We start from the raw sequence: 26,310 nt of genomic DNA on the forward strand, positions 1-26,310 counted from the left end.
TCCTTAGGTGTACACTCCTCAGGTTCACTGCAAAACTATCCTGTCTAAAAAAAGGGCACCTTCCTTGTGCTGGGAAGTTCTTCTTTGAGTCAGTCAGGGCTTTTAGTTGCAAGCAACAGTAACTAACTTTAGCCAGTTAATCAAAAGAAGCAGTTTATTAAAAGATATTGGGAGGCTCACAGATTTGCTAGGAGAACTAATGATTAGGACTAGGACGACCAGATTTAAGAACTGATTCCAAGAAAAAGAACTTAAACCACTTTGCAAAACTGGCAAGATGAAAAATTACCACCGCTGCTTGCTGCCCTACCACTCATTCACATATTCCAATATTCTCATACTTTCCTGCCAGAGCAGGGTCTTTTATATTTTGATAACACAGCATCAAATGTATAGTAAATATTAAATACATTTTTTATCCATTCAATAAATATGTATTGAACATTTATTAAACTCCTTGATTGAATTAAAAACCCTCTAGTAGCCTTACTTATATGAAGAGATTCTATGTTTTTAATCAATGTATACTACATGTTTAAGCACAAAGTACTGCACTAACACAAATGCTGTAGGATTCTCACGTTCCTTATGAACTAAAGAAATGAACTGAATTTGACAAGTAATCCAACCTGAAATCAATGTATATCTGAACTGTATGCATTAGCTGTATCTCAAAATTAATTGCCTAAGGGAGTGGAAAAAACTACAATGTGGATTACTACAAAGCCTAATTTAAACTAAAGGCATAATCGTTGTAAGTACCCTATACCTGGTATGCATGAGTAGTTGTACTCAGATTGGAAAAGGTTGGTGCATAGCTACATTTTATGCTTGCTTGATAAAACTCAGCTAACTGTTCTGGTTAAAAATGAATATACAAGTGGTGATAGAGATTCATTCATTTCTTTTCACCTTGAACTTGAGCTGTTAATTTCAAAGTTGTATTATTTTGCAAACGACAAAGGCTTAAGATCATCATACATATAAATCACGCAGATGCAAGGTAGAAAATTAAATGGATTCAGATATAAGCCACTTAGAAGTCTGTACAGAGAATGAGTACCTACATGAGAAGCCCTGAGTACAGGAGCTCTGATCAAATTTGCTGCTGCTATGGTATAATGAAAGGCCAGTTATTATCCTGTCCCCAATTGGTGCCCTTGTCCTCTGGCTAGCGGTTTCTGATCAGCAATTCCTGATCTTGCTGTACAGCACAGGGGAACACTTTTCTCCTTCTGCCTCAGGCTCCGTTACGGCTTGGCATAGCACTGTCTGGTTCAGCGTACTCTCAAGCTCAACAGTGAAACAAAACTGTAAGTTGAACCACATGAAATTAATGCTTCTGTAGATGGAAAAGGACCTGTTATCAGCCATTTCATATGATTCAATCTAACATTTATGCTTCAGGTCCATTTGATTCAATCAATGCTTTTAACAATGTGAAAAATGAGGCCCAGGAAAGTTCAAGTGCCATGTGGTTAGGTCGAAACTAAGACTAGGACCAAAGTCTTCTCATGGCCAGCTCCAGGAGCTCTTCCTGATACTAGGATGCTTTTATAGGAGAATTCCTAATGCTTTGTTTGGCCAATGTCATGTTTTTGAATTTTTTAAATAATTAGCCAACATATTTAAAATATGAGGTTTCACATCAAAATGTGGATTGCCAGCTTCTCTTTAAAGAGAGCGTTAGGGTGAGGCAAAGGAGGTGCTCTATAGTCACAAAAAACTCACTAATCAAGATAAATAATATTTTAATGCAGTCTTTCACGAATCAAGATTAATGCAAAAGGATTCATGATGAATAACATAATCAAATGTGAAATGAAGACAGGCTGTTTTTTGTTTATTCTATAGCCCTCCGTTACTGTGCAATGGGAATGGTCATTTCCAATCAGCCCTCTCCTCTGGGTCACTTGCCCATCAACTCTTCCCATTAGGCAGATTTATGAGTTGACAGTTATATGCAAACTAACTGAGCAGCATGGGGCTTTATAGATAGTCAGGGTTTTGACTGAAGATCTTTTAATAAATTTTTCCTCTTAGTTCAAAATATAGGAAGCTATTTTGGTATACATAGAGATACACAGTTTTCCTTTTGCCTCGGGCTCCGGTATGGCTTTGCATGGTGGTGCCTGCAACAAACAGGTGACGCCCAGTAGCAACAGGGAGCCTTTGGTCAGATATATATTTTTCAGGCAGCATGGTCTCCATTCAACCCTCTTCACTAGGCCTCCTTTCTTTCCTCCACTGTCTTTCAAAGGTTGGCAAGCCCCAGAATTTAAAGACTGGAGGAGAAAAGCCCTTTTCTCATAGATAATCTCATGCAGAGATTAAAACTGTGGATTTCAATGCCATCTATATGTCAGTAAGCCGCAGGTTTATGTGTCCAATCATGTGGCCTTTCCTCTGAGCTCCAGATTTAAATACTGCCCACTAAGATGATGAATAGTATAGATTTGACCTGTTCAGAACAGAAGAACTTTTGATTTTTTCCCCCCAAGCTTGTTTCTCCTCCAGTCTTTGCCATCTCAGTAAATGATACAGCCATCCTTCCAGTTCTTGAGGTCAAACGTTTGAAAGTCCGCTTTGATTTACCTTATTTCTCCACTCCACACCTTTAATTCATTAAGAAGTACTATTAACTCTAATTTTTTTTAATTTTTTTTTTACAAAATCTCAAATCTACTCACTTTTTCCATCTCTATTGCTACTATCACAGTCCAAGATACCACACCATCTCTCTTCCTGACTGTTGCAAAAGCCGGTTGGTCTTTCTGTCTTAACTTGGTGCTCCATTGCATCTTCCACTTAATAGCCAAGCTGATCTGTATAGAACATAAATCACATTATGTTACCACCCTGCTTAATTAGTGTCTTTCGGCTTCAATTAGACTAAAATACTTTCCCTTACTACGGCCTACAAAATATATCATATGCACCATCACATTTCAACCACACTGGCGTCTATATTCTAGAAAACACTCCAGGCACAATCCCTCTTAGAGGTCTTTTGTATTTTCTTGGCCTGAAATGCTCACTTCACAGATCTTACATTGCTGTTGTCTTCCCATCATTCAAATCTTAGGTTACCTATCAGAGAAGCCAGAGAGGCTTCTCTGACCAGCCTGTCTATAGTAGATCCTTTGGCCACCTTTCCTCCTATCACCCCCAATCTTGTGAAATTACCCCGTTTGTTTCCTTGTTTATTATATTCTTTCCTCATGTGGAGTTCACTGATATATATATTCTCAGGATCTAGCTTAGTGCGAGGTGAGAACACATGCTCAATAAATATTTGCTGAATGCATGCCTAGGTCCATGAATGAATAAATGAGACAAACCCATACCTCAAGCAGACCTCAATAGGAGTATTAGCTATTATAAAGTACCTAATGAACCATCGAAATAAATTTTCTCTTGAGAAACACAATGCTTGTTTTTTGTTTTGTTTTGATTTCTGTGAATGTCTGAGTTTATTTGTATGTTTCTCATGCCCATATCCCTGCTCTGATCCTCCTATCATTTATTGCATATTTTGAATTTTTTAAAATTAAGGTATAATTGACAGAAAACATATTAGTTTCAGGTATACAACATAATTCAATACATGTATACATTAAGAAATAATCCCCACAGCCCGGTCAGTGTGACTCAGCTGGTTGAGTGTTATCTCATGCACCAGGAGGTCACAATTCCCAGTCAGGGCACAAGTGTCGGGGTTTTGGGCTAGAGCCCCAGGAGGGGGCACGCAGGAGGCAGCTGATCGATGATTCTGTCATCACTGATGTTTCTATCTCTCTCTCCCTCTCCCTTCCTCCCTCTGAAATCAATGAAGACATATTTTTTTTTTAAAAAAAGAATCACCACAAAAAGTCTAGTTAACATTTGTAAGCTTACATAGTTACAAAAAATTCTGTTGTTTCCTTTTGTGATGAGAACTTTTAAGACCTACTCTTAGCAACTTTCAAATATGAAATACAGTATTATTAATTATAGCACTACAATGCTTTGTTTTAAAAATGTTTATCAGCATGAGCTTACTTCAGAGAAAAATATTTCATTTCAGAGAACACACAAATCCTAACTGTGGAATAGTATCTGAGTCCTGGAAAATGATCTTAGAAAAGTTTGAGCCAACAACAACTGCATGAAACCGTGCATTATAAAGGAATCCACAAAATGAAGACTTAAAGAGGCTTAGAAAACAGTAGCAGCTGGTAAAACTTTTGGAAAATAAAAAGATTCCCTTGTACATTTTTTTCCTATGACTTTCCTTTTGCCAGCATCAGTCTCTGTGCATATTTATGGTTCCTAAATGACAGGGGCCCTGGTCACCATGAAATCTGGCTACCAAAGAAAGAAATAGCCCTTGCCGGTGATGCTCGCTCAGTGGTTAGAGTGTCCGCCTGTCCACCAAAGGGTCACGGTTCAGGGCTCGTGCAGGAGGCAACAAATCGATGAGTCTCTCTCACATCGATGTTTCTCTCTCTCTCTCTCTCCCCCTCCTTCCCTCCCTCTCTTCCACCCCCTCTAAAAATAAATGAAAAAATTTTCTCCTATGAGGATTGGTTAAAAAAAAAAGAAGAAGAAGGAAAAAAAGACAGAAATAAAACATCAAAAGAGAAACTATTTTTAGTCAGTTTGGTCTCATCTTACATTGTAATCCTTCTAAATTGGCAGTAAAAACCAAGATACTACTTTCCATTGCTGTCTTCATCTTGTTGCTGTGTTTTGATACATCACCATGTGTGTTTTAAAAGACAAAACAAAACCAAAAAACCTTATTGATACATGTAAACTATATCATAAAATTCACCCATTTCAGGTGCAGAATTTAAATAATTTTCAGCAAATTTAACAAGCGGTGCAAACTTTGGCATAAATCAGTTTTAGAACATTTTGAACTCCCCAATAAGATCTCTCATACCTATTTACAGTTAATCCAGATCCCCTATCCCAGACCCAGGCAATCACTAATCTATTTTCTATCGCTATAAGTTTTCCTTTTTTGGACATATTATAAAAGCGAAATCATACAATATGCATTCACAAATATACAATATGTGCTTTTTTTACTTTGCATTGTTTTTGAGGTTTATCCATGATATAGAATGTGTGAATATGTAGTACATTATTTTTATTGCTGAATAATATTTAATTATATGGATATATCATATTTTGTCTATTTATTAAGTAACTGATGGACATTTGAGTTGTTTCCAGTTCATGGCTATTATAAATAATGCTGCCAAGAACATTCACATACAGGTTTTTGTGTGGACTTATGTTTTCATTTCCCTTGAGTAGATACCTAGGAGTGGATCTGCTGGCTTATATGATAATTTTATGTTTAACTTTTAAAAAAACTTTCATACTGTTTTTGAAAGTGGCTACAGCATTTTATGTTCCCATGAGCAACATATGAGTGTCCCCATTTCTACATCCTCGTAAGTATTTGTTATTGTCGTATTTATTATAGCCATTCTAGTGGTTGGTAAATGGTATCTCATGTAGTTTTAATTGGCATTTCCTTAATGACTAATGCTATTGAGCATCTTTTCATGTGCTCAATAACCATTCCTATATATTCTTTAGTGAAATGTCTGTTCATATCTATAGCTCATTTTTAGGGGGGTTATTCTATTACTATTGAGTTTTAAAAGTACTTAGTAAATTCTAGATGAAAGACCTTTATCAGATATGTGTTTTCTCACAGACTATTGCTTATCTTTTCATTTTCTTAGTGCTGATTTTTGAAGTGCAAAAGTTTTAAATTTTGATTAAGTTCAATTTATCAATTTTTTTCTTTTATGGGCTATGCTTTTGGTGTAGCTAAGAAATAGTTAAGAAACCTTTGCCTCATCCAAGGTCTCAAAGATCTTCTCCTTTATTTATTCTGTTGATTTTATTTTCTTAGCTTACATTTAAGACCATGATTTTTATGTATGACATGAAGTAAGGAAATTCATCCTTTTACATGAGGGTATCTAATTGTTCCAATACCACTTGTTGAAAAGATTGTATTTTTTCCAATGAATTTCCTTGGCATATTTGTAAAAACTCAATTGACTATAAAGATTTATTTCTATACTCTCAATTGTGTTCCATTTACCTGTATGTCTAGCCTTATGTCATAACACTGTCTTGAAAACTGTATATTTATAGTAAGTTCTGAATTGAAAAGTGAAAGTACTCCAACTTGTGTTTTTCAAAATTGTTTTGGCTATTGTAGGTGTTTTGCATTTCCATATAAATTTGGGGTCTGCTTTCCAATTTATAAAAAACCCCGCCACACAGAATTTTTATAGGAATCACATTGAATCTATATAGCTCAATTAGTGGAGAATTTCCATCATAATGATATTGAATCTTCCAATCAACAAACATGGAATCCCCCTCCATTTACTTAGATCCTCTTTAATTGCTATCAACAAAGTTTCTAAATTTTCAGTGTAAAAGTCTTATACTTCTTCTGTTAAACTTATTCCAAAAGTATTTTAACATTTTGATGCTATTTTGAATAGAAAAATATTTTCTGTTTTCTGATTTGTCATTGCATAGAAATACAATTGAATTTTTTCAGCTTGACTTTGGGTGGTGGGCACACAGTGCAATATATAGATGATGTATCATAGGACCATACACTTGAAACCTAAATAATTTTATTAACCAATGTCACCCAAATAACTTTAATAAAAATGAAAAACAAACAAAGAAATGTTACAAGACCAGGAAATAAACCTTTGTTGTTTTAAGCTTCTGAGATTGTTTCGTTATGGAAGCATAAATGGCCTCAGCTGACAAAAACGATGACTATTTTACAAGAATTTCTGCCCTTCTGATTCTTTTTTTTTTTTTTTAAATATATCTTTATTGATTTCAGAGAGAGGAAGGGAGAGGGAGAGAGAGAGATAGAAACATCAATGATGAGAGTCATCGATTGGCTGCAGCCGGCAACACGGGCATGTGCCCTGACCAGGAATCGAACCCTGATCGCCTGGATCCCAGGTCGACGCTCAACCGCTGAGCCACGCCCGGCTGGGCTGATTCTTTAAATACCTCTAAAGAGGCCATAATATACAAAGGAACACTTTGTTTCCTTAGATTTAATTCCAAAATCTAAAAAGTAAGGAAAATACTTCTTTTAAGACAAGGCCTGGCACAACTCTTACCTGCCAATCTAAATCTACATAAATTACTATCATCTTTCCTACTTAAATATTTGTAAGGTTTTAACATCTGAATAAATGATGCTATTATTCCAATATTCAACTAGAGAACTTGCAGTTCCCAATACACCTTTAAAACTTACGTCATAATGTACAAGCCCTGTATACTATACTTATTCATATTTGCATAAGTATTCCTAAATTAAAATAATTTGTTATAGATAAAAAGCCAAAATGCATCCTTGGGGTTTCTTATATAGAACTGGTTTTTACTATCATACATTGAATACTTTTTCTGCACCAAAGAATCTCCTAAATTAAAGATATTCAGTTTTCAGCATGTTGCAACTAAGTTCAACTACTTGAAGCAAAACAAGGAGACAGGTTACCGATAACAATCCACATTTTAGTTGAATATGGCAACAAAATGGTTTGTTAGAGCAGTAATGGCATATTTGTTGGTATGTTCTAACCTGAAAAAAAAATTAAAATGTGTAAATTTTATATTTTATTAGACTAACACTATTCATGACAATACCTAGATATTCTTATAGATTCAAAAGTTTACCTCAGATTATATGTTATAGTTGTAAGGAAAATCATAATTCCAAAACTAGTTCTACTGTTTATAAACAGATTGCTTACTAGCAAACTAAAGAGCAGTGTCCTAAACAAGTTAGTAAACAGAAAACAAAGCTGCTAAAGTCCCTTTGCATGCTAACATTTTAAAATATTTTTTATTAGGGCATTTATCATTTTTTAAATTTTTCAAGTACAGTTGACATACATTATTAGTTTCAGATGTACACTCCAGTGATTAAACATTGCATAACTTACTAAATGATCATCCCAATAAATCTCGGGTCCATCTCACACCATACCTAGTTATTAGAATATTATTGACTATATTCCTTGTGCTGTACTTTACATCCCCATAACTATTCTATAATGACTGATTTGTACTTCTTAACTCCTTCACCTTTTCACCCATCTCCCCAAAACCCTTCCCATCTTGAAACTGTCAAAATGATCTCTGTATCTATGAGTCTGCTTCTCTTCTGCTTGTTCGTTTATTTTGTTCTTTAGATGCAATTGTTGATAGATATTTATGTATCATCATTTTATTGCTCATATTTTTAATCTTTTTTTCTTCTTAAAGAAGACCCTTTAACATTTCATATAATACTCCTTTAGCTTTTACTTGTCTGGGAAGCTCTTTGTCCTTTGATTCTAAATGATAGCTTTGCTGGGTAATCTTGGTTGTAGGTCCTTGCTTTTCATCACTTTGACTATTTCTTGCCACTCCCTTCTGGCTGCAAAGTTTCTGTTGAGAAATCAACTGGTAGTCTTATGGGAGCTATCTTGTAGGTAACTAACTGTTTTTATTGTTGTTTTTAAGATTCTCTGTTTTTAACCTTTTGCATCTTAATTGTGATGTTTCTTGGTGTAGGCCTCTTTGAGTTCATCTTGTTTGGGACGCTCTGCATTTCCAGGACTCGTATGTATATTTCCTTCACCAAGTTAGGGAGCTTTTCTGTTATTTTTTTCAAGTAGGTTTTCCATTTCTTGCTTTCCTCTCCTTCTGTTACCCCCATGATGTGAATATTGGTACAATTGAAGTTGTCCCAAAGGCTCCTTAAACTATCCTCATTTTTTTACTTTATTCTTTTATCCTTTTAATGTTTTGATTGGGTGTTTTTTGCTTCCTTATGTTCCGAATTGCTGATTTTATTCTCAGCTTCATCTATTTTACCGCTGAGTCCTATAAATTATTCATTTGTTAGTATATCCTTCATTTCTGACTGATTCTTTTTTATGCTGTTGAGGCCCTCACTAAGTTCACTGAGCATCCTTATAACCAGTGTTTTGAATTCTGCATCTAGTAGATTGCTTGTCCCCATTTTGTTTAGCAATTTTTCTGGAGTTTTGTTCTGTTCTTTCATTTGGGATTTTTTTGTCTCCTCATTTTGTCAGCTTCTCTGTGTTTGTTTCTATGTATTAGGTAGAGCTTCTAGATCTCCCACGCTTGGAAGAGCAGACTAATGTAGTAGGTGTTCTATAGGGTGCAGTCACACACCCTTCCTGACCACCCAAGCTGGGCACTTGAGGTGCCACCCCCACTCCCTCATTTGGGCTGTGTACATCCGCCTCTTGTAGTTAAGCCTTGATCACTGCTGGTATGTCAATGGGAGGAATTTACCTCCAGGCCACTCAGCAGCAAGGACTGGCTGAAACCACCAACCACCTACCTCTGAGCACTGTGGAGGACCAGCTGTGCATGGGCTAACCCCACAGAGCAGGACTTACTTCAGCAGGGCTCTGGTACCTACCGAGTCTGTCCCTTGAGTATGTTGCTTGTGGAGGTGGGTAGGTGGTGATGCTTCAGCCATGGTCTAAAGCTGTCCACTGGGTGTGCTTGCTCTGGGATCTGCCAGGGGTTGCAGGCCAAGGTCAGTTGCCACCTGTTCTCTTTCCAGGGCAACTGGCATGAGCTACAAAGCAATCTGCAGATAGCTGCTACTCGTATTGGGCATAGAGGTACCCAGGAGAGGCCAAGCTGAGAACTAAGCCTGGTTACTGCTAGTGCTGGGCCTGGGGCCACTTAGCAAGAGCTATGGGCACACTGAGGCCAGGTGCTTCTTATTTGAGAGATTTAAGGAGAACCTGAAGCTTGAGCCAAGATAGTCCATTCATATGGAATAGTCACTGGAAACAGCTTGAGTACTCCCAAATGGGTGGGGTGGGGCCTCAGGGACTCACTAGGGCAGGGTGAACAGTTTTAGCCAAGTTGATGAAGTCTCAGATATGGTGCACACCTGCTGGCTCTGGGGGGGAGGAGGCTCATCAAAGGAACAATGGCCTCTACCGTACTTCTGTCTGGGAGAAAGCTGCCCCCACCTCCAGCTCTTGCCCTGATGCTGGACAATTCAGTTACCTCCCCGTATATTTTTGGTGCTTCCCAAGCTGCTGCCCCAGAGTCTGAGTAAGTCTGTGCATTGGCCCTTTAAAAGGAACTGCCTGGGACTCCAGCAGCCCTCTATCTCCCTCACACACAATCCACTCTGGTTTTTATAGCCAGAAGTTATGGGGACTTCTCTTCCTGGAATTAGAACCCTGGACTCAGGAGTCTGGTGTGGGGCTGGGACCCCTTGCTCCTCAGGGGTAAGCTCTGCAGCTGAGATATCCCTCCCAATTTTTATCCACCACACATAGGTGTTGGACCAGCCTGCTCTGAGTCTCTGTCCCTCCTACTAGTCTTGATGTAGCATCTTCTTTAATTTCCTAATTGTCGGACTTCCATTGTGCCAGATTTCAGGTGGTTGTTCTGTAGTTTTGTTGTAATTTTGACCTGGTTGTGGGAGGAGGGAAGTACTGCATTCACCAGCACTGCCATCTCAACTGGAAGTTCACCACAATCTAATTTTAGTACATTTGTGTTACTCCCAAAAGAAACCTTTTGCCCATTTGCAGTCACTCCCTGTTCCCACTCCTAATCCCAGGCAACCACCAATCTACTTCCTGTTTCTACAGATTTGCCCATATTTACATTTTAATGTTTACATTTTAGCCTGAAGGAATTAGGGAGAAATATTATTGTGAAAAATACAAAGACGCGAAAAGGCCCTAACAAGCCAAAGAGATTAATAAATGGGACAAGAAGTGGGGATAGAAAAACTAAAAAGCTAAAACATTTCAATAAGTATTAAGTAACTTAATTCTAATCCCATATCAGGATAGTAGCTGATTCCCTAAGCAATATTACACAGAGACTAATTTTTTGTTCTACAGAAATATGCTCTACTTTCAATAGAACTACTTCATTATCTAAACATAGCTATAATTAATTTTAATTTAGCTGAGTGCATTTTTCATGATTACCCATTTGAAAGATTATCTTTAGCAACCTGTCAGGCCAACAGAAAGAATAGGACTGGGAACATATCAAAGATTAGAGGACAGCACTGATGCTTGTGCGTTTCCAACCATGGGTCCCAGAAAATAAAGCATAGCATCACTCACTTAAACTTCTAAGGATATGAATTATATTTTAAAAATAATCCCGCTTTGCTCAGCCAGTGTTGCTCAGTGGTTGAGCGTCAACCCATAAACCAAGAGGTCACAGTTCTATTCCTGGTCAGGGAACATGCCCGGGTTTCAGGCTTGATCCCCAGAAGGGGGTGTGCAGAAGACAGCTAACCAATGATTCTCATCATTAATGTTTCTATCTCTCTCTCCCTCTCTCTGAAATCAATAAAAACATATTTTTAAAAAAATAAAAAAATAAAAATAATCCTGCTTTGTATTTTAAGATATATAAAATAAAGCCACTGGATGACAGCATAGCCAAAATTAGATCTTTTGTTTTGAGTGAATATTTCAATACTTGGTATATTGTGTATAAATGGTATATCTTTTACTCTTCACTCTCATCACATGCTCATATCCACATTTACAAATTTCACCCATTCTATAAGAGATGTCACCTCTTCCAAGAAAGACTAATTCATACCTCTCTTGTGGTGCTTTTGAGAAGAGCAGCATAGGCACCTTAGCGGGAACTTCCCTTTTACTATATGACTTTGAGAAAGTTGTTTATTCTCTTTCTGTCCTACTCTGCTTATTTGTAAAACAGGTATTAAATTAAAGCCTACCTCTTAGGATGGATGTGAGGATTGTAAGAGAGAATACACAGAAGGCACTTAGAATAGGGCCTGACACATTAAGTTCTCAGTTAATTTTAGCTCTTTTAATTGTAGAGAAAGCAGAGAATAAACTGGTTATTGCTGGTTATATACCATACCTAACACAGTGCCTGGCACCAAGTAGCACTCAAATATCTACTTTTGAATCAATAAAGAATGCTTCCTTAAGAAGTATTTCTATTTAGAGGGTGAGAGGAGGAAGAGGCAGCAAAGGAGTTCAAGGTGGAGGTGAGCAGTAAGTTATTAAAACTGAAGGACATTCAGTGTGGGAACTGGGGGAAAGGGCACTGGGGTCTGGTCAGTGCATTCAAGTAATTTCCTTCCTCAGGGGATTATATTAGGGATTTCATTAGGAAAATGGGTCATAGTAATGAAATATAAACAGACTCCAAATCTCTGGTTAAATTTGGTTAATATAAATTTTATATTAAGGAAAAGTAGCAAATCTATAAAGTGTTGTGTAATAAATACGACTAGTATATATTTTAGATATGCCAGAAGACCACTTTAAAAATGTTTGTAAAACTTAATGTTTTCAAGAAAGGTTGTCTAAACCAAATTATCAGTGAAGAAACCTCTATCTTATATGATTTGATCTTTTCTGTTTTCCAAGGGCTTTTCAACTGATTAAGGTGTACTTAAAAACCCGTAATTAAGTATATATGTGTGCATTTATGCATTATGCATGTACTATAAACACATGCATGGAGGTCTAAGAGCAAAAATAAACATCCTATTAACTTATCACAAACACACAAAGATATTAGATGTCAGAAGACCATGCAAGATGAGTACCCTGGAGTCCCTTCTGATGCCTTTCACTCTCTTCTTTTCTGTGGTCTCTCCTATACCTCTGAACTCCCACCATGGTCCCAGCTCCATTCTAGAAGAGTAGCTCAAGTAGAATGTATAGCTCCTTCTAAATTCCACCTGCACGTCCATCCTGGTGGTCATGGCAGGGCCTTACCCTTCGCCAACAGGAGGGAAGTGGAAGTCCTTCAGATTCTTCAGATTGGACCTTCTATGAAACAAACTTCTCTCTTCATGCTATCAACTATATACCCATTGCTTAATTTCAATGAATATACTAAACAACATAACTGACAGCTATAGAATGAGAAAAGGTAAAATGAAGAAGGAAACCCCATTTTGCTTAACATATTTTTGTTAGTGAAATATAAGCTAGTGAGAGGGCACCTGAGTAGAATCGGAGCCCAGATGCTTTTGGTCAGTGGAGTTACACAACTCCCCTCTCCAAGTGTGTCAGTTTGGATTAGGATTAGATGTTTTGGGGTACTGAAGTAAATTCTTTCATATGTGTTCATTTGTATCCTGTGATTTTCACTGAGGCCAAGAGCCTTCCAGGAGAAAAATATTTAAACTTCATCACTAGTGAGGTTGCAATATACCTGACAGAGAATTGGGGGCCCTAATGGAAGTCAGCTTTTATGAGGGGGTTTGCCAGGAGAGAATTTACTGTAAAGGAAGATTATTCAATGAGTTAGATGAGTAACAGCACTGGAAATGATAGGGGAATATTGGTTATGGATATGTCAAATAACCAAACTTGTCCCAATGCAACCACCCAAGTGAAATAAATCTGTGAGTGTGTATGTGTGTGTTGTACATATTTGTGAGAATTTCTAAAATTACAGCACTGTGGGACTCTGTCAGCTTCACTATGGGCACTCCCAACCACCAAAACTTTTTCTTACCTTGCAAAGACATCTGTGCCTGGGTGAATAAATGAAGGCCTATACCAAACAATCAGCATCAACAGTGATGGTGGCAGGGAGTGTAAGTGGTACTCGGGGGAAGAGAATGTAAGGTGACTTTATTGAAATAGTCCACTTGGGGCCTTGGCTCCAAAGTCAGTGCTTGACTAGCTTCAGCATTTCAGTGAAAAAGCTTCACCGTTCACCACTGAACACTGGAACTCAAGTAACTTTCTGGAAGACTCCCCTACCTCCAATCCTGGCAACTGAATGGAGTTTACAGTAAGCATTGTTTGCTTAATAAGAATGAAAACAGAGTTCTAGGTTTACTGATGTTTTAATGCCCTCCAGCTAAAAACCATCAGGAACATACCAGTACATAGTTGATTCATTTTCCTTGCAACAAGGGAGAAAACACACCACTTGGGAAACATGGGCATCTCAGTAAGAGGGTGTCAGAGCTTATTATAGGATTGGGGTTTATGTTAGCTGATTTGGGGAAGGTTTAGGGAAGTAGGGCTTTGCTCTGGTTTGGATCCTGTCAGGATGCAGGGGTAATTCAGCAATTCAGAATGTTAATAAATCTTATCTGTATGACAGGAAGAATGAAGTAAGGCTTAGCTGTAATTGGTAAAGAAAGAGCAGTCATTCATATTAGGCAGGATTGGGAAATATTTGGTCATTTTTGTGGTTTGGACAATGTTCATGTTTTTGTTTGTATTCAGACTTGATTGTGGAGTAGTATTGTTTCTGTCTTACGTATTTTGGTCAAGAGTAACTCTGTCTGATTTCCTAAATTGTTCATGTATAGCAACATCATCATCTCACCAAGACCTAGTTGTGAGTGGCAGGCCAGCTCCCAGGTGTCTCCTTTTTAAGTCGTTATAGTCTAATTTCAACAATTTCAAATATGGCATATATTCATTGATAATAGTGGCAACCAAGTGGAATCCTTCATAAAAATGTTGGGTCTGAGAAAAATGCAGTCAAGTAATCCCTTCCAAAGTGATTCTTGGATACCTAGATTCTCCCTGGCAAATACACGGGCATCCAATAACATACTGGATTTCCTGTGCCTATGCAGGTGGGGTTTTAGAAAACCTAAGAGTTAATGTGAAACATGGGATAATCAAATAGGTGGTGATGCCTAAGATATTTGGATTAAACATATGTACATTAAATCATTTAAAGAATGTGAGAGAGCCTTTCATATTAAATTCTTCATTATAGTTACAATAAAAAATATTTGTCTGTTATTGCTAAAAAATCACCATATGTAGGATAACACTATTGTGGACATCTGCTTTTGGCTGCCCAATATCCAACTACCTCCTTCCAAGTGGACCCAGTTTCCTTTGGGAAACAATCCCTCCCCATTCCCAGTCTAGGTCTGGGTGGAACCCCACTCCCAGTCAGTCAACATATTTCACCTCCTTGGTTGCAGTGGTTGGTTTTATAATAGACACAGTCCAGCCTTAAGCCAATTAAGATGCACATTATCTGACCACAGTGACTGACAGAGATAAGTATATGATCTCAGTTGATGCAAATGAAGGTGAACTTCAGGAATCTGGCTCAATATGCTCTACTTGGTAATATAAAAATGTAAGATTGAGAATGCTGCACCCATTTTGTGAGCCCAAGGAGAGCCCTCCTAAGGGTTAAGTCAACCTAGAGAAAGGAGTATGGAAAAGAATCATGACAATGCTTTTTGAGCTCTGGGTGCAGCTGGATCTACTCTGGGTTGCTAAGTTATATGAAATGATAAAAATCAACCATTTATTGTTTGAGCCAATTTCAGTTTAGTATTCAATCACTTAAAACACAAAGAGTGCTGATAGAACAAATATGCAAGTTACTAACTTCTGATTTGGAAAATGTACTCAAATAAAGCAAAATTTTTCTACAAATCAGTATTGTAATAGCAAAATAATAACAAGATCACCAAATCAGTTCAAATACCTTCAAGGTCCAAAAGTTTGGATGCCATGATCTGTTTTTTGTTTTTGAATGCTATGATCTAGTTCATAAAACCATCTTCATAAAAGGGAACTGATGCAATTTCCTCGCCAATGCTAACAATGATTGAATTACTTTGAAAAGTATGTAATAATTTGTTTTATAAAACAGAAGACTATTTTAAAAGTAGAAGTGTTTAAGGTTTTTGAGAAAGTATGAAAAAGGTATATTTCCTGAGAGAATTTATAGTAAGTAAATTTTACCCTCTGTCCTTCTGATTTTCAGATCAACTTGTTGCATAATTTTGACCCTTCAAAAGCTCTCACATTAAGCTTCTTGTTTTTACCTTCAATTGTAAATTTCCCTGTATTTTTACAGAACACTAACAGAGGAACACCTCTTTAAAGATCAGCACATATACATTTCTGTTCATAATACTTGAAGGAAAAGAGCCATTAGCAGACTGTAATATTCTATCAAACCACATTAATTTAAAGTTCTGATACAAAAGATTTTATTCTGCTTTTGTTCCTGTTTGGGGGACGGGGGGAGTATATTATGATTGTAGCCTTTGAAAGAACCTGCATACTAAAATTTTATTCAAGAATATAAATTAAATTTCCAATAATCCCCCAGGAAAATGTAATAAGAGCCCACATGCTAGCTTCCCCATGAATTATACATTGTTTTCACTAAAATGGACCATTTCCTCCTGTCTAAGCGTCATCCTTCCATCTGAGCTGTGCATCTCATTCACTTCTTCCCTTTCAGTGATTATTCTCTCTCTTATATGTATCTTCAAAAGCCAACTTTCTCCTGGGATCAAATAATAATTAAAAACTCTCTGTAAACTGCCTAACACTCAGCTAGTGGAGTTTTTCTACTCCTTTTCACTATCATATTTCTTGAATGTTGTCTTCATTGGCTGTCACTGCTTTCTTACTTGCCAATCACTCCTCAATCTACTGGAATCTGGCTTCTCTGTGACCAGCTCTAGAGAAGTAATCTTTCAGAGAACACTGTTGATCTCTGAGTTACTTTTCAGTTATCTTGGCGTCTTATAAACACAGACATTTGCTGACCTATCTCTTTCTTGAAAGACTCTTTACACCACTGGTTTGTGAATTACTGAATACATGTGGTCCTTCCCCTACTTTATTGACTGTTCCCTCTTGTTCCTTTACCTCTTACACGCCATTTCTGCCCAAGCCTTTTCTTCCTACTCTGTACAGTCTCTCGTTTTTCTCCTCCACTCTTCTCAGTCCTTAATTACCATCCATATTTTGATAACTCCTAATTCTGTATCTCTAACCCAAATCTCCACCCTGGGCTATAGAACCATACACCCAGCTGCCTATTCAATAACTCCAACTGTATGTCCCACAAGCAACACAGACTTAATCCATCTAAATTTAACTCATAATCTGCTCTTCCTCATGAACAGCCCCAGCATTCACCAGTTGTCTGGGCAATAAACTGTGACTTGATCTTTGCATCCTTCCTTTCCCTTGTCTCTCACATCCAACCAACCACAAATAGGGCCTGTGAGCCAAGGCTTCATCGTAGCAGCCATAAGAAATTGCTGAAGGGACAAGAACATGTTTGTATATCAGAAAGATTCCTCTAACTATGTAATGGAAGGCGGAGTGGAGGCCATCATAGATAGGAAATTACTTTCACCGAGCAGAGGTAGAACTCATGGGAGAAATGACACTTTAATGAGTGTTACGTCAAATATAAAAACAAACACACTGAGGAAGAGTGTTTTTAAAGGAAGTGTTAAATATACTAGAAACGACAAATATTTCCTCCTGCTACATCATCCCTTTAGCAAATCTGCTCCCTCACAGCTGTGTTTAGATCCTATAATCCTGTACTACCCTCCTCCCTTTGCCCTGCTCTCAGCTGACTGGACCACCTGGGGTTACCTGACTTTAGAAAAACCTTACGGTAGCCCACAGCCCAAGTTAAGCCAGTTAAGGCCTTTTCTACCACGTACATGGAAAGGGGATAGCCAGCCAGTCTCTACTGGGTTCTTAGATTTGCTTATTCTGTTAAAAAAACAGTGTTTACATTTGATGAGGAATTTTGAGTATTATATACCCAAATAAAATCTCACACAGAATTATCAGGGTATGAGAAACAATCATTGACTTAATGTCTTTCACTCAAACAATTGACTTTTAGAAATCCTACAGAAATAATTTTTAAAAATAGAGCAAAGATTTTGAGGGGGCAATGATGTTCATTCACTACTAGCTTATTTACAATAGCAAAAATTTTACACAGCAAAAATTGGATTAACTAGATAGTCAACAATAGAAGATTGCTTAAGGATATATACAAAAACATTAACAATGCTTATTTCTGTATGGTGAAATTACAGTGATTTGATTTTATTTTGCATTTTTCAAGTTTTCTGAACTAAGCATGTATGCCATTCCTAATTGAAAACAAATTTTAAAATGTTAATAGAAAACTTTACTCACAATTTTAACCAAGTAATTAATCTCAGCATCACAATAATAGGACCAACTTATATTATGTATCTTCAAAATGGATGCATTATATCACTTATGTGGTGTTTTTTGCCCTAAATGTTTAATTTGGTCATGATGAAATAATTAGACAAATCCATATTGAGAGGAATTCTATAAAACTGGCCCAAATTCTCCAAAATGTCAATTTCTTTAAAAAAAAAAAAAAAAAAAAAAGCCCTGGCCAGGTGGCTCAGTTGGTTGGGATGTCATCCTGTACACCAAAAGGCTGTGGTCAGGGCACATATGGGCAGCAACCGATTGATGTTTTCCTCTCCCTCTTTCTCTCTCTCCCCTTTTCTCTCTTTAAAAGTCAATAAAAACATATCCTTGAGTGAGATTAAAAACAACCAACCAATTGTTCTAGATTATAGGAGACTAAAATGACATTACAACTAAATTTGAAGTATGATCCTTGATTGATCTTGTATAGAAAAATAAAATTATTAGAACTATAAGTATCTGAATATAGACTGTATATCAGAATAAATTATTGTTCAATATTAACTTTCTTGAGTGCGATAATGATATAGAGGTATGGCATACATGTAGTGTTATGGCATATAACGGTATGTAGAAAATTATCCTTGTTCTTATGCCATGTATTTAGCAGTAAAGTGTCATGATGCCTGCGCCTTAACTTTAAATAGTTCAGCTAAAATACACACACACACACACACACACACACACACACACACACACACATTTATTGAATGCCAGTGTTTCTCAAGCTATTTCTAAGGAACCTTTTAAAATAAATTTTTTCTTAATTAGCAACCCTCCTCCCATAAAACTTTTTAAAATTGTGGTTAAAAACATATAACATAAAATTTGCCATCTTAAACATTAACATATAACATAAAATTTGCCATCTTAAACATTTTTAAGTGTATGGTTCAGTATTGTTATTTACACTGTTGTACAATCTCCAGAAGAACTTTTTCATCTTATGAAACTGAACCTCTATACCCATTAAACAAAAACTTGCCATTTCTCTCTCCCCTACCTATTCCCTGTCAACCATCATTCTAGTTTTTGAATCTGTGATTCTGACTGCACTGGATACATCATATATGTAGATTCGTACAGTATTTGTTGCTGCTGCTGTTTTTTTACTGGCTCATTTCACTTAGCACAATGTCCTCATGGTTCATCCCTTTTTTCTTTTTCTTGCTTAAAGGCAAATGTACCCAGTTCCTTTCCATGCAGCACATAATAAGGTATCTATGTGCTTGTCATTCTTTTCCAACTCGAGTCTGGGACTACCTTTGAGGATCCACTCTTCCTCCACGGTGAGCCATCTCACACTCTGGTCTAGTAAGTATCGTATGTAGGAGGGAAAGGAACATTCTTGCTGACCTGTAGTTTAGTCAAGTGGGGAGTGTTCTGGGAGGAGAGCTAATGTCTATTGGCTCTTCCTTGTTGCCGTGAAGCTCACAGCAGGGCTGTATCAGTTTGCACCAACAGATGTCTACAGAAGCTGTTCAGATATGCTACAGCAGGGAGAGCGGCGCTGGAGAAGAGGAGGAAGAGGAGACTCAGTGTCCTGTGACGGAGTGAGGGGGCTGGTAGGTGGAAAAAACAGGCATAACAGAAGCAAAGCCATCTCCTTAGGATGCCACACCAAGCAGAAAGCCTCTGAAAAATCCACCAGTCACCAGACTGTTATTCACAAATGACACTATCTCCTCAGCTTTGCTTTTCACCTCCATAGATATGTGCTCTTATGGATCTTCAGCTGTTCCCTGGCTTTCTGCATGTCCTTCTCTGGTCATTGCCAGTCAACCCTGACATGCCCAGTATGGTAAGCAAGCTGAACAGAAAAAATCCTCCTCCCACAGCTGTTGCAGCCAACTCTCCAACCTTCTGGAATATGAAGCCCATGCACCACCCAGTGACACCCCAGTAACAGCTGGGTTGCCACGCTACAATTTTCAGCTGAGGGCCCAGATTCCTGCCTGAACAGCTTGTGCCACCATGGCTGCTTTTTAGAAAATTCTGCAAAGTCCAGTGACTCAAAATGTCCTTGAGTGGCCATGGACATTTCAAGCTTGTCTCTTGAAGACACATGCTGAGGCTAGGAGCCAAAGGACAGGGAGTGGTGTGCTGCGGTCTCACAGCACTCTTGCTTCCAGCATGCGGGTCAGATGTTTCCATTCCCAAGGCCTTAAGGGTAGAGGGCAAGTTGGGATCACTGTGGTCAGTGGTCACCCCCATTTCATCCATTTTGCAGAATGTGTCAGAATTACCTTCCTTTGTAAAAAGGAATATTATTCCATTGTTTGTATATGCCACACTTTGTTTACCCATTCATCCATCCATGGACACTTAGGTTGCTTCCACCTTTTGGCTATAGTAAATAATGCTGCTAAGAACGTGGGGTGTACAGATGTCTCTTTGAGGCCCTCCTCTCAACTTTTTTGGATATATACCCAAAAGTTGAATGGCTGTAACATATGGTAGTTATATTTTAATTTTTTGGTGCAACTGCTTTACTGTTTTCCATCACTGCTGCACTGTTTTACATTGCCACCAACAGCGCACAAGAGTTTGAATTTCTCCACATCTTCACCAACACTTGTTATTTTCTGTGTTTTCAGTAATAGGCATCTTAATGGGTATGAGGTAATACTGCATTGAGATTTTGATTTGCATATCCCTAATATCCAACTTTTTGTGTGCTTCTTAGCCATTTGTATATCTCCTTTGGAGAAATGTCTATTCAAGTTCTTTGCCCATTTTTTAAAAAAGGGTAATTGTTTTTGTTGCTGTTGTTGAGGTGTAGAAGTTCTCTGTATACTCTGAATATATATGTTATCAAATATGTGATTGGCAAATACAGGTTGAGGCAAAAGTAGGTTTACAGTTGTGAGTACATAAAAGTTTATTTTTTATTTAATCAAATAATTATTTATTAATTATTATATTATTTTTCATACAAACAACTGTAAACTTACTTTTGCACACCTTATATTTTTTCCCACTCCATAGGTTGCCTTTTCACTCCATTGATTGTGTCCTTTGATGCACAGAAGTTTTAATAATTTTGATGTAGTCCAATTTCTCTTCTACTTTTGTTGCCTGTGTTTTTGTGTCATATTCAAGAAATCACTGTCAAATCCAATGCCATGAGTTTTTCCCCTATGTTTTCACTGAAAAGTTTTATAGTTTTAAGTTTTATGTTTTGGTCTTAGATCCATTTTGAGTTAATTTTTTTTAGATAGTGTAAGGTAAGGGTCCAGCTTTATTCTTCTGCATGTGGATACCCAGTTCTCTATAACCTTCTCACCACGAATTAGCACTAGCTTTAGGTAAGAGACAGTTATGTAAGAAAAACTTGCTACTTAGATCTCACTTAACTTTTTCTGACAAAAGAAAAGCATTTATAGCATTTGAAAACAAATTAGAATTAAATATCAACTCACTTCATTTAATCTTTCAAAGATATATTCTACAAATATGTTCGATTTTCTAAACCTAAGTGGATGCGATATGAAACTTATATTTGCGAAAGTATTCACACCTAAATATTCAACTACTGGAACAGTTTTTTCTTCTGAGAAAATCTTCAAGTAATAGTTGGTTTTGGAAATGTCACGTTTATGCATAAATTTTGAAGTATTTGGTCATCTATAAGTATAGGCAGGAAAAAGTCTCTGTAGAATCTCATAGACAAGAGAAAATAAATAAATGAAGCATTCGAGAAGAAAATCTACAAACAGTAAAACCCTCAAAAACTTTCCCCATACCATAGCTTCTAAAAAAAAAAAAAAAAAAAGGACATCACTACTCTCAAATCAGAAGTCAAATGGATGACTCAGATATCACTAATTTTTCTCAACTAGCTTAAAACTACTAAATAGACACAGTTTAAAAAGTATTCTATCAACTTGGCATTATTGCCATTTATAAAAGTTATTCCATAATGTGAAAAAAAGAATAAAATAATCCTCCAACTATTAATCATTTCTAGATTATTGTCTAGCAAAACAAATTTTGATCAAACCAATATTTTTCTTCCCATTCTGGTAAATGATTCAATTATAATCTGCAACAAAAACATTACAACTATATTGTGGTGAACACTGTATACTGTTAGTTCAAACGAATACTATTTTTTGTCAAATTTATAATGATATCATCTAACTTGAATGAGTACATTGGCATACAAAAGCTCCACCTTCTAAAAACTGTTTCTAGTCTATTCCATTTTAAATACTATCCAATATCCTTTAATAATATTAATACACCACCAAATTACTTCCTTTGTAGAACAAAGACAAGCACTTTAAAGCTTGTAAAGTGACCAATTCTTAATGTTGCCAAATTAAGTTAAGCAACTTAATGTAATTACTAAATGTACTGACTTCTTTAAAAATTGAGGCAATTAGAGAAACTGTTTTACTGCCATTTATAATATACATAAATAACTTGGCTCAAGCAAAGTTGTTTGGGCAGGCTGACTCTTTCTAAGGGTGGAGGATGGGGTGCTGAATTCTAGTAGCCATTCTTGAAATCATAACTTGCATTCATCCACATCAAACAAAAGCATCTGATATAACAACATTGGATCTCTGTCTGTCTCTCATTTTGAATTCATATTGTCAAAGTAGTGCACATTCTTACTTTGCTTTATAGCCACTACTGATAGTGTTAATGGTAGTTTTCACCACAGACAAAACAATTTTGATCTGAACTGGGCAGCCTTAAGAATTGTCCATTGCCTGGAGAGGCCCTATACCATATTCTTGAATAAAAATCCAACTACAGTCTCCTAGGCTTGTAAGGAGTTAAGAGGGTTAGGGAATGACCCAACCCTTGGACAACTGGGCCTCAACAATTATTTTCTCTCAGGGAAATAAGGAGTTTGAAGTACATGATACTGGATCCTTCCAGCCTTTAATTGAATAAACAAGTTACGAAAAATAAAAACACTTGAGTAATGAGACATACTGATATACTGTGATTAATCATTTCAACTCTGTAACTAGTTTTTCTATCAATAAATTAAAGTGATTAATTCACCCTTTTACCTTAATGTATTTTCAATTGCTTTCTTCTTGTTTTCTCAATGCCAAAGTCTATTGCTGTCTTTTAAGACTATATACATCCTTCATCTCCTCCCTCACTTATTCAATCACTCATTCAGTTACTATTTTGTTATACCAGGTACAAGGATGAACTAGTATACAAAGCACTGAGAATTCAAGGGTAAACAAAGCAGACATGGCCCCTGCTCTCTTAAAATCTATAGTCCAACAGAGATGGCCAACATTACAAACACATATAAAATTTCAATTATTATTTCAGTAATGCTAAGTACTAAGATGCTATGAGAACCTATAAATAGGGGGATCTGATCAAGTCAGAGAGATTAGAGAATGCATCCTTGAAAAAGGGACCCTTAATTTTAACTCCATAGACAAGTAGGCCTTAATCAAAAATAGAAGGAAGCAAAAGTAATCCATGCAGGAGAATAGCACAAAGGCCCTACAGTGAAAGTGAACATGTTGAACATGAGGAACTAAAAGAAAAGTCAATGTGTCTGAAACGAAGGGGGGTAATAATGTACAAAGAAACTAGAGAGAAAGGCTCTATAATCATGAAAGGGCTAGAGGCAAGGGACTGATATGACTGGATTTGTGTTCTATAAGGATGACTGTGACTGCAATGTGGACATAGATTTGAAAGACAAAGTGGTGTGTGAATTAGGCGGCCATTAAATTAGTTCAGGAAAGAGAAATCATAGGTAAATCAGAGTACAGGCATACTTTTATTGCACTTTGCAGATACTGCATTTTTTACAAACTGAAGGCAAGACCCTCCATAAGCAAGTATCACTTTAATGCAGTGATCTGGAATAAACCACAATATCTCCAAGGGATGCCTATATGAACTACAGTGGAGGAAAGACTAGATAGATTTTTAAAGTATTTAGATAAAATGAATAGGTTTGGGTGATGGGTTGTGTTTGGGAAGTGTATTAGTTATCTATTGTTACATAAAAAAAAATTACCTTAAAACTTAGCAGTTTACAATAAATATAATTTCTGTGGGCCAGGAATCAGGGTACGATTTAGCTGTGCCTCTGCCTCAGGCATAATCATAGACTGTAGTCAAGATGTTGACCAGGGATGCAGTCACTTCAAGGCTCAACTAGGCAAGGGTTCACTTCCAGGCCCACTAATGTGGCTGTTGACAGGCCTCCAGTCCTCAAGGAACATCAGTTGCTTGCCACATGAACCTCTCCACAGGGCTACTCACAGCACAGCAACTTGCTTCCTTCAGAGTGAGGACAGAGAAGGGGAGGGAAATCAGAGCAAGGGGGTGAAAGAAGGCAGGCAAGAAGAAAATCAGTCTTAGGAATGACATCTCAGCACTTTTGGCATTTTGTATTCATTAGAAGTGAGTCACTAGGTCCACTCCACATACAGGGGAGATTCCACAGAGGGCATGCATACCAGGAGATGGAGATCATTGGAGTCCATTTTAGAAGCGCCTACTATGCCAAGCAAGGCAGAGGAGACATTGTGATATTAATAAGATTGCGAAGAATGGAAAAGGCCCAGGTTTGGAGAAGTTTTATTTTGGATGGTGAGTTTACAAGGACAAGGTGCCTTTAATTCAATCAATAAATTTGTGTTTATAAAATACCTACTGTGTACTACACACTACTCTAGGAAATGAGATATAAAGATGAACACAGAAAAAGTTTCCTACCCTCATGGAATTTACCTTCTAATAGCTGAAGACAGATAATAAACAAACAAATAAAATTCAGATAATGATAAGGGGTAGAAAGAAAAAAACATAGGATAAAGTTGTAGGTTTTTCTTCAGCTATGGGGTCAAATACCCTTTTCAGGGACCCAAGTAGATTGTTAAAAGCCTAAAGATGTCCCTTAGATTCTTCCTGTACTCTCACTGTACTGCTTGCCTCTCTTACAGCATTTATCAAAAGCTGCTTTGTATTATAGTGCAAGTCAGACTTTGGGTTAGACCAAAAAATGCCACCCCCCCCCCCCCAAAAAAGATATCTACATCTACCTCCTGGAACATGTGAATGTTTCCCTATTTGAAAAAAGTATCTTTGTAGATGTGACTAAGTTAAGGATCTTGCAATAGGGAGATTACCCTCAATCCAAGTCGGTTCTAAATGTTATCACACCTGTCCTTATACATATAGAGGAGAAGACACACAGAAAACAAAGAGGCAGTGTGACCATGAAGGCAGAGATTGGGGAGAGGCAGCCACAAGTCAAGGAAGGCCAACAGCCACCTTCCAGAAGCTGGAAGAGGCAAAGAGTGGATTCTCCTCTAAAGCCTCCAAAAGGAATGCCACCCTGCTAACGCCTTCATTTTGGACTTCTGTTGTCCAGAACTGTGAGAGAACTTCTGTTGTTTTAAGCCACCCACTTAGTAGTAATTTGTTACAACAGTCACAGGAAACTAATACACCCTTCCAGTGTTATTTCCTATCACTGGATTCATGGCATTTATCACAAGTTGTAATTCCTTGTTTGTTCACTTGTTTGTTGTGTCTCACCCCAGTAACATGTAAGCTCCAAGAAGACAGGGCCTTCCCTGTGCAGCTAGCTCTTAGCAGTGTCTAGAATATATTGCATTCCTAAGAATTATCTGTTATATGAATGAATAGATAAATATCCCTTCATTAAATAACAAGTCTTATAAGACAGAGACCATGTCTATTGACCACAATTCCCAAAAGCCCCAGCACAGAACCTTGCAAAAAACTGTTGTTGAGCTAGGTTTGAGCTCTAGAGATCAGGAAGTCTGGGTTCTAGATATTGTACTGCAATTTACAGGTATGTGACCTCCCACCTCGAGGTTGTATGCATCTAGTATTGGAGGAGGTGTTGGAGTAAGTTTGTTGCTTATCTGCTCTTCTTAGTCCCGATAAGAGCAAATCCAGAGAGCATTCATTTTCTCACTCCGTTCATGGTCCACAGTGCTTGGGATATTGCAGGGACAACAAATATTTGAGACTTTGGGTGAATTTCAATATCAGACTAAGCCATACCAGAGAGTGAGTACTGCATCCTTGAGTACATTCCTAATCAACCCTGAAGCTCATTCTCAACAGAAAGGCTGAAAACCTCAATATTCTCAACTAACCTTTACCTCAGGGGTGTGGGAACCGGTGAACCACTCGTTCTATAGCGGCTCCGTGAGTGGTACCTGATTGTTAATAACCCTGTGCCACTGAC

The 26,310-nt window shown here is 37.3% G+C and overlaps 1 long non-coding RNA gene and 1 pseudogene across 2 annotated transcripts in view; both read right to left on the minus strand.

Moving 5' to 3' along the window:
• The window catches only part of LOC308567732, a 569,384-nt gene that overhangs the window by 542,406 nt on the left and 668 nt on the right, over window positions 1–26,310 (minus strand). The window lies entirely within an intron of this gene.
• Window positions 19,694–20,240, minus strand: LOC308567493 (FUN14 domain-containing protein 2 pseudogene; annotated as a pseudogene). The gene has a single exon. The product of its transcript is annotated as an FUN14 domain-containing protein 2 pseudogene (transcript).

This window comes from Miniopterus schreibersii (genome assembly GCF_964146895.1).
Source record: "Miniopterus schreibersii genome assembly, chromosome: 15".
NCBI classification, from domain to species: domain Eukaryota; kingdom Metazoa; phylum Chordata; class Mammalia; order Chiroptera; family Miniopteridae; genus Miniopterus; species Miniopterus schreibersii.